We start from the raw sequence: 13,127 nt of genomic DNA on the forward strand, positions 1-13,127 counted from the left end.
CTTTCTTAGTTAATTTAGTTAATTGAGAAAAGGGTGATTATGAACCAAAGGCCTCGATAATTGAGCTATGTGATTGGCCGATTTACATTATGAATGCTTGGGTTTTAAGTAATGTAGATATGAATGTAATTTGATTAGTTCAAGTTGTTGTAAAGGGCATAAGCCCATTATTTGTGTTGTAAAAGGGCATAAGCCCTTCTTATTATTTCATGTATTCCTCTTTGATTATATGTATGCAAATTGGAATAGTTGGGTCCAACGCCCAATAGGAAATAACGGTTTAATTGGATTAAACGCGTAACTAAAATCAACAACTATCTACCTTAAACCCAAGGTCCAACACAAGGCTCGTGTTGGATCAAATCAAACGGTTCATAATCATCCTAAAACCTAATATGACTATATAGTCCATATGAGGATGCAATGCGTTCGTTAGTAGTTCCATATAGTCTCGCTTGTTTCAACGAAACAGTGGGAGTATTATATGCTACTAAATCATATTAACTTGGACCAATAGTTATGATAGGGCCATGTTCTTTTAATATGATTAAAATGTTTTGATGTAGCCCAAAACTACTCCCTCAAACGAATATTAAAGTTGATAAACGAGAGATGTTTTGAACATTTCTTCGTAGGCCTTCCACCGTGGTGGGCTCCAATCGTTTGTGACTTGTACACCGGCTTCACCCTATCATGGGGGAGTACAAAGTGCATGCTTACACTCAGGAGGAGTCCATAAACATATGATGAGGTAAGTGTAGGCAACGAGGATAGCCAACATCGTATCATCGTGAGGTTATTCTTGAACCCCTACATGAACTAAGCATGGTGGGAATAACTTAACTAAGTGCAATAATGCCAACATCGTATCATCGTGAGGCAACATTCTCTAGAGGCCAAACAAGATGGGTAATTACAAACGTTGTAAATGAGTAATGCGTTATTCTCTCATCATTATTTTTGCTAACCAACATCGTATCATCGTGAGGTGGGCTTGGTAATGGTGAGTCTCCCATACCCCGCTAAGAGTTCAATATAACTCTCGAATTCCATTGAGGGATGTGGAGTTTGCCAAAAATAGTGGGTGATACTATTTGATTCAAGACCCAATCAAGTAGATTAATCAACAATCTAATACGATTTCTGTTATGTTATGTAGTTAACGACATGCCTAAAATACTACCCACCATTATACTTGACAAAATGGCCCAAGACTTTTTCCTTGCATATCTCTCGGATGATTTCACTAAGTTTATTGTAAACTATAAAGTGAATAGATTCGATCATACTTTTAACGAGATGATTGACATGTGCTGTAAATTTGAAAGATGTTTCAAAAAGGACAGTGGGAGTAAGAATGCAAAAACAAGGAAAAGGTTTCTTAAGAAGAAGGCAAAGAAATCCAAAGGAACATGCTTTCATTGTGGAAGGGATGAACGTTGGAAGAAGAAATACAGGGTGCGCATTGCGAGCCTTATGACACGAACTTTTGAAGAGACTATTTCGGTCATAGAAAGTGCTTTTACAGTGAGCTCCAATTCCTGGATATTTGATTCAGGTGCTAGTCAACATATCTGTAATACGATGCAGGGACTAGTAGGGAGCAAGACACTGCGCAATGGGGAGATAGTTGTGCGAGTTGGGAACGGCGCCAAAATCTCTGCAAAAGCAATAGGCACCTACATGCTTAACCTACCCTCTGGGGAAGTCCTGGAACTTAAAAATTGTTTATATTTTCCTTCATGTATAAAGAATTTGATTTCTATCTCTAAGCTTTTACGAGATGGGCACTCAGTATTGTTTGACAAAATGAGTTGCACTTTATACTTGAACGGTCGTATTATCTCTCATGGTAATATGATAGAGGGACTTTTTCACCTAGAGACGAATAGTGGGATGCACTGTATTGAAAGCGGGAATACCTCAAAACCCAAAAGGGCTAGAGAAGAAGTTAACCAAGAAAGGATGTGGCATCTTAAACTTGGACATGTGAACCTTGAAAAGATTCGCAAGATGTCGAAAGACGGATATGTCCACCCATTAGGTAATGACCAGATGGGTACTTGTGAATGCTGTTTGAAAGGGAAGATGACCAAATCTCCATTCACTGGGAAAGGAGAGCGTGCCACTGAAATTCTAGGGTTAATCCACACTGACGTATGTGGACCTATGTCTACTACGTCGAGAGGAGGCTTCTCCTACTATATCACATTCACCGACGATCACTCTCGGTTTGGCTATGTGTATCTTATGAAGTACAAGTCAGAATCCTTTGAAAGGTTCAAAGAATTCAAGAATGAAGTTGAGAAGCAAACTGGGAAACAGATAAAGATCCTAAGATCAGATCGAGGGGGTGAATATCTGAGTAATGAGTTCCTAGATTATCTCAAAGAGTGTGGAATAAAATCACAGTGGACTCCACCGGGAACTCCACAACTTAATGGAGTTTCTGAAAGGAGAAATCGAACCTTGATGAACATGGTTCGTTCTATGATGAGTTCCGCTGATCTACCAGTAACATTCTGGGGATACGCTCTATATACAGCAGCTTACTTGCTTAATAGAGTACCTTCCAAATCAGTTTCACAAACGCCCTATGAGATATGGCATGGAAGAAAGCCAAGTCTTAATCACATTAAGATTTGGGGTTGTGAAGCATATGTCAAGAAGCTTGAAGCTACTAAGCTTGAAGCGAGATCAGAAAGGTGCTATTTTGTGGGATATCCTAGAGAAACTATGGGATATGAGTTCTACCATCCTGACGACCAGAAAGTCTTTGTCGCCAGAACTGCTAAGTTTCTAGAGGACGAATTTGTTCTCAAAGAAACTATAAGTAAAACGATGGAAATTAATGAGATTAATGATGAACCACAAACAAGCACTCGACATGTTGACAACCCTGTTCCTGAACCCCTAGCTCCACGTAGATCTGAACGGGTCAATAAGCCACCTAGGAGGTATGGCTTAGACAATGACTTTGCGGAATTGCACCTTCTAGGTGACAATGACACAAAGGAGGACCCTAGAGACTACAATGAAGCAATGTTCGACATTGATTCAAAGAGATGGCATGAGGCCATGAAATCCGAGATGGATTCCATGTATCAAAATCAAGTCTGGACTCTTGTAGACCCTCCAGAAGGTATAGTACCTGTTGGAAATAAATGGGTATTCAAGAGGAAGATAGGCGTTGATGGGAACGTGGAGACTTATAAGGCTAGACTAGTAGCCAAGGGTTACAGGCAACGAGAAGGGATTGACTATGAAGAAACTTTCTCTCCTGTAGCCATGATTAAGTCCATTCGGATTTTACTTGCTATAGCTGCGTACCATGATTATGAAATCTGGCAAATGGACGTGAAGACAGCCTTTCTGAACGGCTACCTAGAGGAAGAGCTTTATATGGCTCAACCCGAAGGTTTTGTGTCCAAGTCTGAAAAGACTAAGGTATGCAAGCTTCAGAGGTCCATTTATGGACTTAAGCAAGCCTCCAGGAGCTGGAACATTCGTTTTGATACTGAAATCAAATCGTTTGGTTTTACTCAAAACGAAGACGACAATTGTGTTTATCAAAAAGTCGTTGGGGAAGCAGTTGTATTCCTAGTGTTATATGTAGATGACATATTACTATTCGGGAATGACACTGCAGTACTTTCTTCTGTAAAAGTGTGGTTGTCCAAAACCTTCCACATGAAAGATTTAGGAGATGCATCTTATGTACTTGGGATAAAGCTCTATCGTGATAGATCCAGAAAATTAATTGGATTATCCCAATCTATGTACATTGATAAGGTGCTAAGTAGGTTCCAGATGGAACAATCTAAGAAAGGTCTTCTTCCTGTGAGACATGGAATTCACCTTTCTAAGTCCATGGGACCTAAAACTCCTGAAGAGATACGGCAAATGAATATTGTTCCTTATGCTTCCGCCATAGGAAGTCTCATGTATGCCATGATATGCACAAGGCCTGATATCGCATATGCTGTGAGCATTACTAGTCGATATCAATCTAACCCAGGATCAGAACACTGGGCAGCTGTCAAGACGGTCCTTAAGTACTTAAGAAGAACTAAGGACATGTTCCTCGTTTATGGAGGAGCATCAGAGTTGCGAGTGGAAGGTTATACAGACGCAGATTTCCAATCTGACGTCGATGATAGAAGTTCCAACTCCGGATATGTATTCACTCTGAATGGTGGGGCTGTCAGCTGGAAAAGCAAGAAACAAAGTGTAATTGCTGATTCCACGACAGAGGCTGAATATGTCGCTGCAGCTGAAGCCGGCAAAGAAGCGTTCTGGATGCAAAAGTTCATCACTGAACTTGGAGTGGTTCCAACCATTACGTCACCAGTAACTTTGTACTGTGATAATAATGGGGCGATAGCTCAAGCCAAGGAACCCAGGGCACATCAAAAGAACAAGCATTTTGATAGGCGCTTCAATATCATTAGAAGATATGCTGCCGAGGGGAAAGTAAACATCCTCAAAGTTGCTTCGGCCGATAACGTAGCAGATCCACTAACGAAGCCAATGTCTCAAATCCAACTTGACCGCCATATGGAAAAGATGGGTATTAGATACATGGGAGGATGGCTTTGAGTGCAAGTGGGAGATTGTTGGAAGTATGCCCACAAAGCCACTCATTTGATGTAATAGCTTTTTGGAATACTTATTGTGTTAAACTTTTATATGTTTAATAGAAGGGCAAAGCTTATTGTTAATCACTATTTATAGTATCTTGTGTTTAAGCAATAAGGGAATCCAAGGAATGTATTTGATCTAAGAGACAAGTGATTTAAGTTAGTTAAATTAACGAGACCTTTCTCTTATGTTCATTCCTAAAACGTTCCTAGCCATAGGATTGCCAATTGGGCATTGACAATCCGCTAAGGTTAGTATGTGTTATGTCGACTCAAAGCGTGAGTATGAACTAGTCTCAAGTCATTTGGTGTTGGACACTAAGGCAAACACATAGGTGCTCGAAAGAGTAATCGAGTACACTGAACTACGATCAAACAAGAGTTCGAACATACATGTCATGTAAGAACTCAATAGTTGCAATATGCAAAGTAGTCCTTTGACCTGAGGCATCATTGATGTCTAATGGTTAGGTCCTTGATCTTTGATTATGTCAACGGCATTCCATTGGAGTGTCCACGGCATTGTTGGGGTCAAGCTATCTAGTCATGTAGGCATATGAATGTACAACAAGGGATCTCTAACCTTCCATGATGGAAGGAGAATACTCTAAGATATGATTCGAGAGTCTTTGGCCAAAGCATATGAATATGACTAAGGAAGATGTTCCAAATCTTATTCGATTGAATCATATAAAGAAGTATCACATTGGATAGTAGACATGAAACAAACTATCACTCAAACAATGTGATTAAGAGTATTGTATTAGAGAAGGACCGTATTGCATTGTAGTTGTAACTGGATAGGTTCTCCAACCACTTCTACTTAGCTTGGGTAACCATGACATGCTGCTAGGCGTCACCCATGGTTTGTGGAAGCCCTAAAGATTAGCAAACACTAATTTAAGGGAGAATTGAAATGTGGTTTCAATTCACAATCGATAGTTAAGAGTAACATCGCCCACTGCCTCGCTAATTGGAACCTAATGGATCGTACACCGAGTAAAGATATAAGTGAAGAAATTATATGAAATGGATAAGCAATTAAATGGTTTAATTGAAGAATGGTCAAGATTAATTAAATAGTTAATTAATTATACGAAACGTTCGTATTGGGCGTTTAAGTTAGTTTTGGGCTTCGGGGCACAAAAACGTTTTGGCCCACAAGGCCCATTATGTTTAAGATTGTATGACAACTAAAACAAAATGGGCAATTAAGCCCAAAAACATTAAATGGCCGGCCATAACCTTAAGGGTAGTGAACTTGGCTTAATTGCAAGTTTGCCACTCCATTGTGAGGTGGTATAAATACATCTTTATAGCCATTTCACCTTAAGGGGTTTTCTAATTGAATTTGGGTGAAACCTATTCTCTCATTACCTTAGGTGAGGAACATCTAGCAATCTTTCTTACCTAAGTCATCCATTTCATCTTCACACAACATCTTTGGTGTGGAGACTTAGAGACACTAAACTTTTGGTGTTTTGGAGAACAAATCCTCAAATCCTCAAAGAAGAAAAGGAGCACTAAAAGGGAGGAAATCACAAGGAAGATTCAAGGAGCAAGGAGGTGACTTGAAGGCCCTCCACTTGGGTGAATCCCTTGTGTAATCAAGGATGAGCTTCAAGGGTAAAGAATCTCTAAATTCTTATTCTCTTTAATTTTGTTAAAGAGTCTTATGGTTCACCATATACTAGGCTTTGAAAGTCATGGGTTTTATGAATTGTTTTTGAATGCATGCCTACTTTAAAGAGTTATTAGTTTGCATATGTATTCAAATGTTCTTACATGTTCTTAGCTAGGACAAAATTTTTCCTTCATGCACCATGTGTCTCACATTATACATATGACATGTGACTAATCAAAACCGAATGAGTCACTAAGAATGTCACCCATTGACATTTGGTGAAAATAGTTATAGAATTATCCTTATTAATTCTTTAATTAATTTTAATATATATCAAACAAATTTTGATTTAAATAAATTGATGGAGTGAAATAATGAACCAAGCCTCAAATCAAGTTCTGGTTCCTTCGTCAATGAATCAAGGCCAAATCCAGCTATAGGCAAGACTTGGTGAGCCTATAAATATGAGACTCCAAGACAAAGAAAGAGGCTAAAAATTCATCCACACACCTAGACGCTCCAAACTCCCAAAACACACAAACACTCAGAAAACTCTCTGCGTTCTTCGTCAAATCTGTAAGGAATCATCAATTACCACTACACATGCTAGTTCTTCCATCTCCACAAGCCAAACCTTGCAGCATTCGTTCATCCGAGATTAAGTCATTGCGACCCTTGGATCGATGACTACACACACATATATATCCTACAAACCCAGATATCGAATCAGAGGATTTCAACTTTGTAAAAAGATTGTAACCCAAAATTCATTAGTACAAATATTATTTTGTATACGATTTATTGTGTTATTTGTCACATGAATTTCTCATTTACACAGATTAAAAAAAAATTAACATGGTGTCAAATGAGTTAGTGACTGAGTCAATTCATATAATCCAAATTATTATGTTGGTATTTTCTTATATCTTTCACTTGATTGCAAATTTACAACTAGTCACACTACAATCATAAGAATCTAATGAACTTGCATAGATGGAGCTCTGCTAGGGCTAACTCTCCAAGCAAATTTGGCATATTGCTAATTGATTATTACTTCGCACCCTTCATTTTCTTAAGAGACTAGTTATTGTGGCCACTTTGTTGAAGAAAGTAAAGAGTAGGTTAAAGAAGCTGTCTTTGCCGGCCAGTCTTTTGTCAAATTAGTGTTCATGCAGTATGATTTAAGACAAAATTACAACATTAATATAACATTAAAATTTAATTAGTATGGATTTGCTTTGAGTTTCATGATGGTTACCCATCCCTTCCACTTTTATACACGATGCATATGAGAGTTCAACTTGGTTTCTTGCGCCATGTGAAGCCAGGGGTAAAAACAAACCAGACCTCTTCCTACAAGGACAAAATTTGGTTATCTCACAAAGATGTCACTCCCATAAGGATTAAAAACCATGGAATATTTGCATAAACTCTTGAATAATGTTGGTTTTTTATTTAAAAATGGCAAAGGCAAAAAGAAATAATTGTTAGTCAATCATGGTTTGATAGTAAAGGGAATGGAAGTCCACTACGGGAAGGTCGTGCCACAAACTAAACAGGCTTATTTAGGCTGAAAAATGTTTGTCCTTTGCAATGTTTGCACAGAGGGAAACCCTAGAAAATAATAGTTTATATATATGAAGAAATTAGGTTCTCATCCTTCTTTTTGTTACTCCATTTATTAAAATCTTATTCTTTTTCAATTTTTGATCAAAGTTCTTAGGTATTAATAAACGTCATTAATTATTTCAATAATAAAATATTTTTTTATTTTTAAATATATTCATTTAGTATTAGAAATGTTGTATTTGGCATATTTATATTTATGACTAAATTTTTTATCATATATTTTTATTTTTATTTTGTACCCATTTTTAATTTGCAAACCTTTTTTAATTTGTACCAATTTTCTTTTCACTTTTAATTTGTACCCATATATCAATTTCTTTTTGTGCCCATATTTTTTAAGTTTTATTTGTATTTGTACCCATATTTTTTAATTTATTTGTATCCATTTTTAATTTTACTAAATGTACCCATGCTAATTATATGTATTTATTTTATGTTTTAAAATATGTCAGTAGTTATTTTTTAAAATATATTAATAATTATGTGGGTACATTATTTTCTTTGGTATAACTTTGTGAAGAACAATATGATTCAAGTATTTATTATATTTTTAAAATATTATTTGAATTTGTTTAAATTTCATAATTTGTGGGACATTAAATGCATAAATGCATGAGTTACATCTCTTAAATAATGTTAGGACCTTGATCAAAATATTTAAACAAATAAGATTTTAGTCTAACAATTAAGTTGATTGGGGAATTAGGGACCGGAACCAAAATGACCATATATGTATATATAATGGCTGATCAACAAATCCTACTCGGATCGTTCTTCATCTTTAATTATGTGTAGTATATATAATGTATATACATACACGTCAATTTTTTCGTAAGCTTGGTCACCTTAGTCACTTAGTCACCAAAAATACATGATCACTCTTAATCACCTTTGAATTTGACATGAAGAGTTAGATTTGATATATATGTGTAAACCGATGTATTAGCATATATATATTTTTGGGAAAATTAGGTTCACATCCTTCTTTTTGTTACTCCATTGATTAAAATCCTATTCATTTTGAATTTTTGATTAAGGTCTTTGGGTATTAATAACATCATTAATTATTTGAATAATAAAATATTTTTATTTTTAAATATGTTCCTTTAGTGTTAAAAATGTTACAATTAGTATATTTATATTTATGGCTAAATTTTTTATCATATATTTTATTTTTAGTTTGTACCTATTTTTAATTTGCAAATATTTTTTAATTTGTACCAATTTTCTTTTCATTTTTAATTTGTACCCATATATTAGTTTCTTTTTGTGCCCCTATTTTTTAAAGTTTTATTTGTGTTTGTACCCATGTGTATACCGTCACGTGACATTGTATATTTAATCAATGATAGAAAAATTACATATGGTATATTTATGTTTTATGCCTAAACTTTGTATCATATATTTATCTTTTTAGTTTGTACCCACTTTTAATTTGCAACATTTTGTTTTAATTTGTAGTATTTTCTTTTTAGTTTTATTTTGTACCCATGTATTAATTTCGTTTAGCGCCTATATTTTTAAAAATTCATTTGTACTCATAACTTTTAATCTTTTATATGTACCCTAATTTATGTAAAATGTACCAATTTTTTTTTAATTTGCCATTTATTATTTCTTATTTTTACATAGTTTTTATGCATTTATTCAATCAAAATGTTTGAATTTTTTTTTATTGTAACCGTTTCTAATAGTATTATAATGAGGGATTTTAAATTTATAGGATTATAAATCTCATAAAATATCAAACAATTAATGTCAAAACTATAAAAATATAAATATTAATAGTAATATAATGAGGTGTACAAAGTCAAAGGACCTTGATCAAACTTTGAATACTATTAAGGTTTTAATCAAAGAATGTTAAAGATTAGGGACCGTATCCAAAGTATCCTTATATTTTTTTTGAAGGGGTGCTTTATTCACTAAACGCAGAAGAAGTTACATCAGTAGATATACATTCCACCTACGTACGTGCACATTACAAATGAACCCCAAACCATCAAGACACAATGCAAAGCTTTTTCATGGGTTTTTTTTTTTTTTTGGTTGGTCAGCAATCATTTTCATGGGTAGAAGATGTGAAGGTTATCAAAATCACGTATGAGCACAGAAGAGAAGAGTGATACATAATTACAGATAATTGCATGCATGCATGGTTAAAGCTGTGTAAGTAAATTGATTCACACCCCCCGTTATTTGTATTTGGCATTGGATTAATTGACTTAATTTGCATATTAGATTGATATCCACAACTCAGTTGCCTGCTGGTCGCGCGTGCTACCGATGCTAGGGCAACCAAAGAAATTCAGTCATAATCTATGTATTTGCTAGAATAGATTGACTCAACGACCTTAGTTTTAATTCATATTTTGCATAGATGATCTTTACAGTATAATTGATAATATGAACGGTTTTGATTATATGCACAAAACTTTGTAATTCAAATACTAAGAGTTTTGAGTAGGAGTTTTTACTCATCTTTAAGTAGCCAAGTAATGTTCATATAGAACAATACTAATTATGATATAGTACATTCGTATTACTATTATTGGCTCTGAGACAATTATATATATTCTTCATGCATTTAGACGGTAGGAAAACTACAAAAATAAAACAATGCAGTTACTTCGATTCTGATTTGAACCATCGAGGATGATTCATAAAAATCAGATACATATTTTTATCCGGAATAATTTGTTGCTGAAAGAGCTGTACAGCTGGGGCTTTGCCTGGACTGCAGGTTGCTGTACAGTTATAAGAGACAAGTCACTCTCACTTTACTTTGACAATCCGACGAAAATCTTGTGGTTTAGATTTTACATAATTCCCTTACAGGCTAGGGTAAAGGGAATTGTATTATGTGTAATGGACGCCTCGACTCTCCATGAGTCCATCATGCAGAATTTTTTTTACTTTAATTGATATCATGCGGAAACTAATTAAAAGTTTAAACTGATTAAGGAATTAAAGACGATTCTATTATCACCTAGTACGTTATCGACTCATTCATGTTATAACATGTATATATTGTTATATTATAATTTTTAAGTTCACGGAATATAGTTTAACTATATTGTCAAAAGTTTCTCCAAGATCAATATTCAACTTATAGATCACCTGTGGAGAACATAGTGCTTAGAGATCACAGTATTGTATATACGGAATTTGCAGGTTATCCAACCCCAAATCCAGACATGCATGCGATGAGAACCATGAAGAAAAGCAATACCGAGAACTCTCGAACTCTGTTATGTTTGTAGTGGAACGATTGAAGAAGATGGAAATGTATGTGCCCTCTAATCAGTAGGGTGAGACGACATTTATGCCACGTCAAAACAATTAGGCAATTCTGCTTACTTAATTTATGTGAAATATAAACTCATCTAAGCATAGTGATTTTCACCCTACCAACCAATCTAGCTTATATATATACAGTAGTGTCTTGAATAATAGGTTTTTCTTGTTTGAGGTGTGAAATTATGAATCCCACGTAAAATAATAAGGGTACTTTTACGAGTGTTATAAGGAGTAGATTAGCCCATATATTGCCAATTGGTTTTACAGTGTGCCTCAAATTGTTTCATGACATTAGAGCGGAACTCGACCCAAACTAACTCTAATTGTTCAAATTGTTCCAATGATCTAGATCCATACTGATAACTTATGTGATAACCCTACACATGTTGAGTTAGCAAGTAATTTTTTTTTTTTGGATAAACGATATATTTTGTCAGATTAGATGTTAGATTAGCCACCGACAGATTGAATCCACATTATTATGCAAGTGCTCAGCACCTAAATTAAGTTGAGAACAATATGGTAGTGGACCGTTGAAACCCCATTACTCTATGAAATGATGACATTTCCATTGTAGTTACCATTTGAATTAATACACATTTATTTTATGAATCTCTCTCTTTCACATGAAGGAGTTGTGCTTTGAAATTTTTTCTTAAGGGAGGGAATTTGATGCTCCTAATCCAAGCAATCATTGGGGATACAAAGTGGGGTAATTGAGCTATCTTTTCCCACTATATTCCACTTCTGATGATCATATGATCCTCAGGATTTTTAGTTCTTCCATTATTCTTTAAACAACTGCAATATTCTAATTTTCCATCGATCGATTAAAGAGTTTTTCAATAGGCGGAGGGTGAAAGTTTAGTCTCACAATAAGCTAATAATAATGTGATTCAAATTTACCTATTACGATAATCGAACTTAAGACCTCTTACTTACAAATGAAGTTGAATGTGATTCAAACTTGAATACAATAAAACATGCATACTACCTTAATCAGTTGGCCTAATTCCCATCTATTACGTTACTATATGAAGTCTTTGAATTGAACAGACAGACGACATATTTAAGCGCACATGCACTCATCCTCATATTTAAGCTCGACAATTAAGCCAACACCATTACAGGCATCCCCATTAGTCAGGAGATTTGGAGGTTGGGAAGGACAATTTTTTCCTATTCGTTTTTCCCTGAGGCTCTGATTGTTGTTGGGAATAAAATATCTGGGAAAGGGCGCATGAACTGCCATTGTTGTGGTGGAGAAGTGTCGGTGCTTCCCTCGATAGTGCGGCATTTTACTCATTTATTTTTCATATGTACTTCTTTCTTCTTGTAGCACTATGTTCGGCCTTAAATCTATTAGGCCCATGCCAACTAATTGATAGACCAATAAGACTCCAATGTGCAGATAGGGGCCCAACACCAATTTTTCTCAATTTGGGTAGGTGGTCACCAATGAGGCTAACTAATTAATAACTCTAACATCATCTCTGATGGAGATATCAAAAGATAAATATCAATTATTAATTTGATAGCTAACTTGGTAAAGTCAGATTTTTTTCTTCCTTCAACTTATATGTTTTTTTTATAAACGATATTTGCAAGACCCATTTTTGAAAAGAAATCAATTAAAATAAAATTTCAAAATCTATAATTAGTGCATTAATGGGACTCACACAATCAAATAATTAAAAAACTATTTGACATCACATTTTCTCATATGTCTATTCACATAGAATTGACATATATCTTCAAATTTGATTACATGACATTCCACTTAGAGTCATAAAATTGACACAGCAGTCAAGAGAATATTCCTTGTAATGGAGGAAAATTGGAAATTAATCCAAATTTTATATAGTTTTCACTATAATCATGGAGGAAATATTGAAATAAAATGTTTGGAAGATATAAAAACCAAAATGAAAGTA

The sequence above is a fragment of a genome, unplaced genomic scaffold (genome assembly GCF_019419815.1).
Source record: "Pyrus x bretschneideri cultivar Hongxiangsu unplaced genomic scaffold, Pyrus_bretschneideri_v1 Contig12, whole genome shotgun sequence".
In the NCBI taxonomy this organism is placed as follows: Eukaryota; Viridiplantae; Streptophyta; class Magnoliopsida; order Rosales; family Rosaceae; genus Pyrus; species Pyrus x bretschneideri.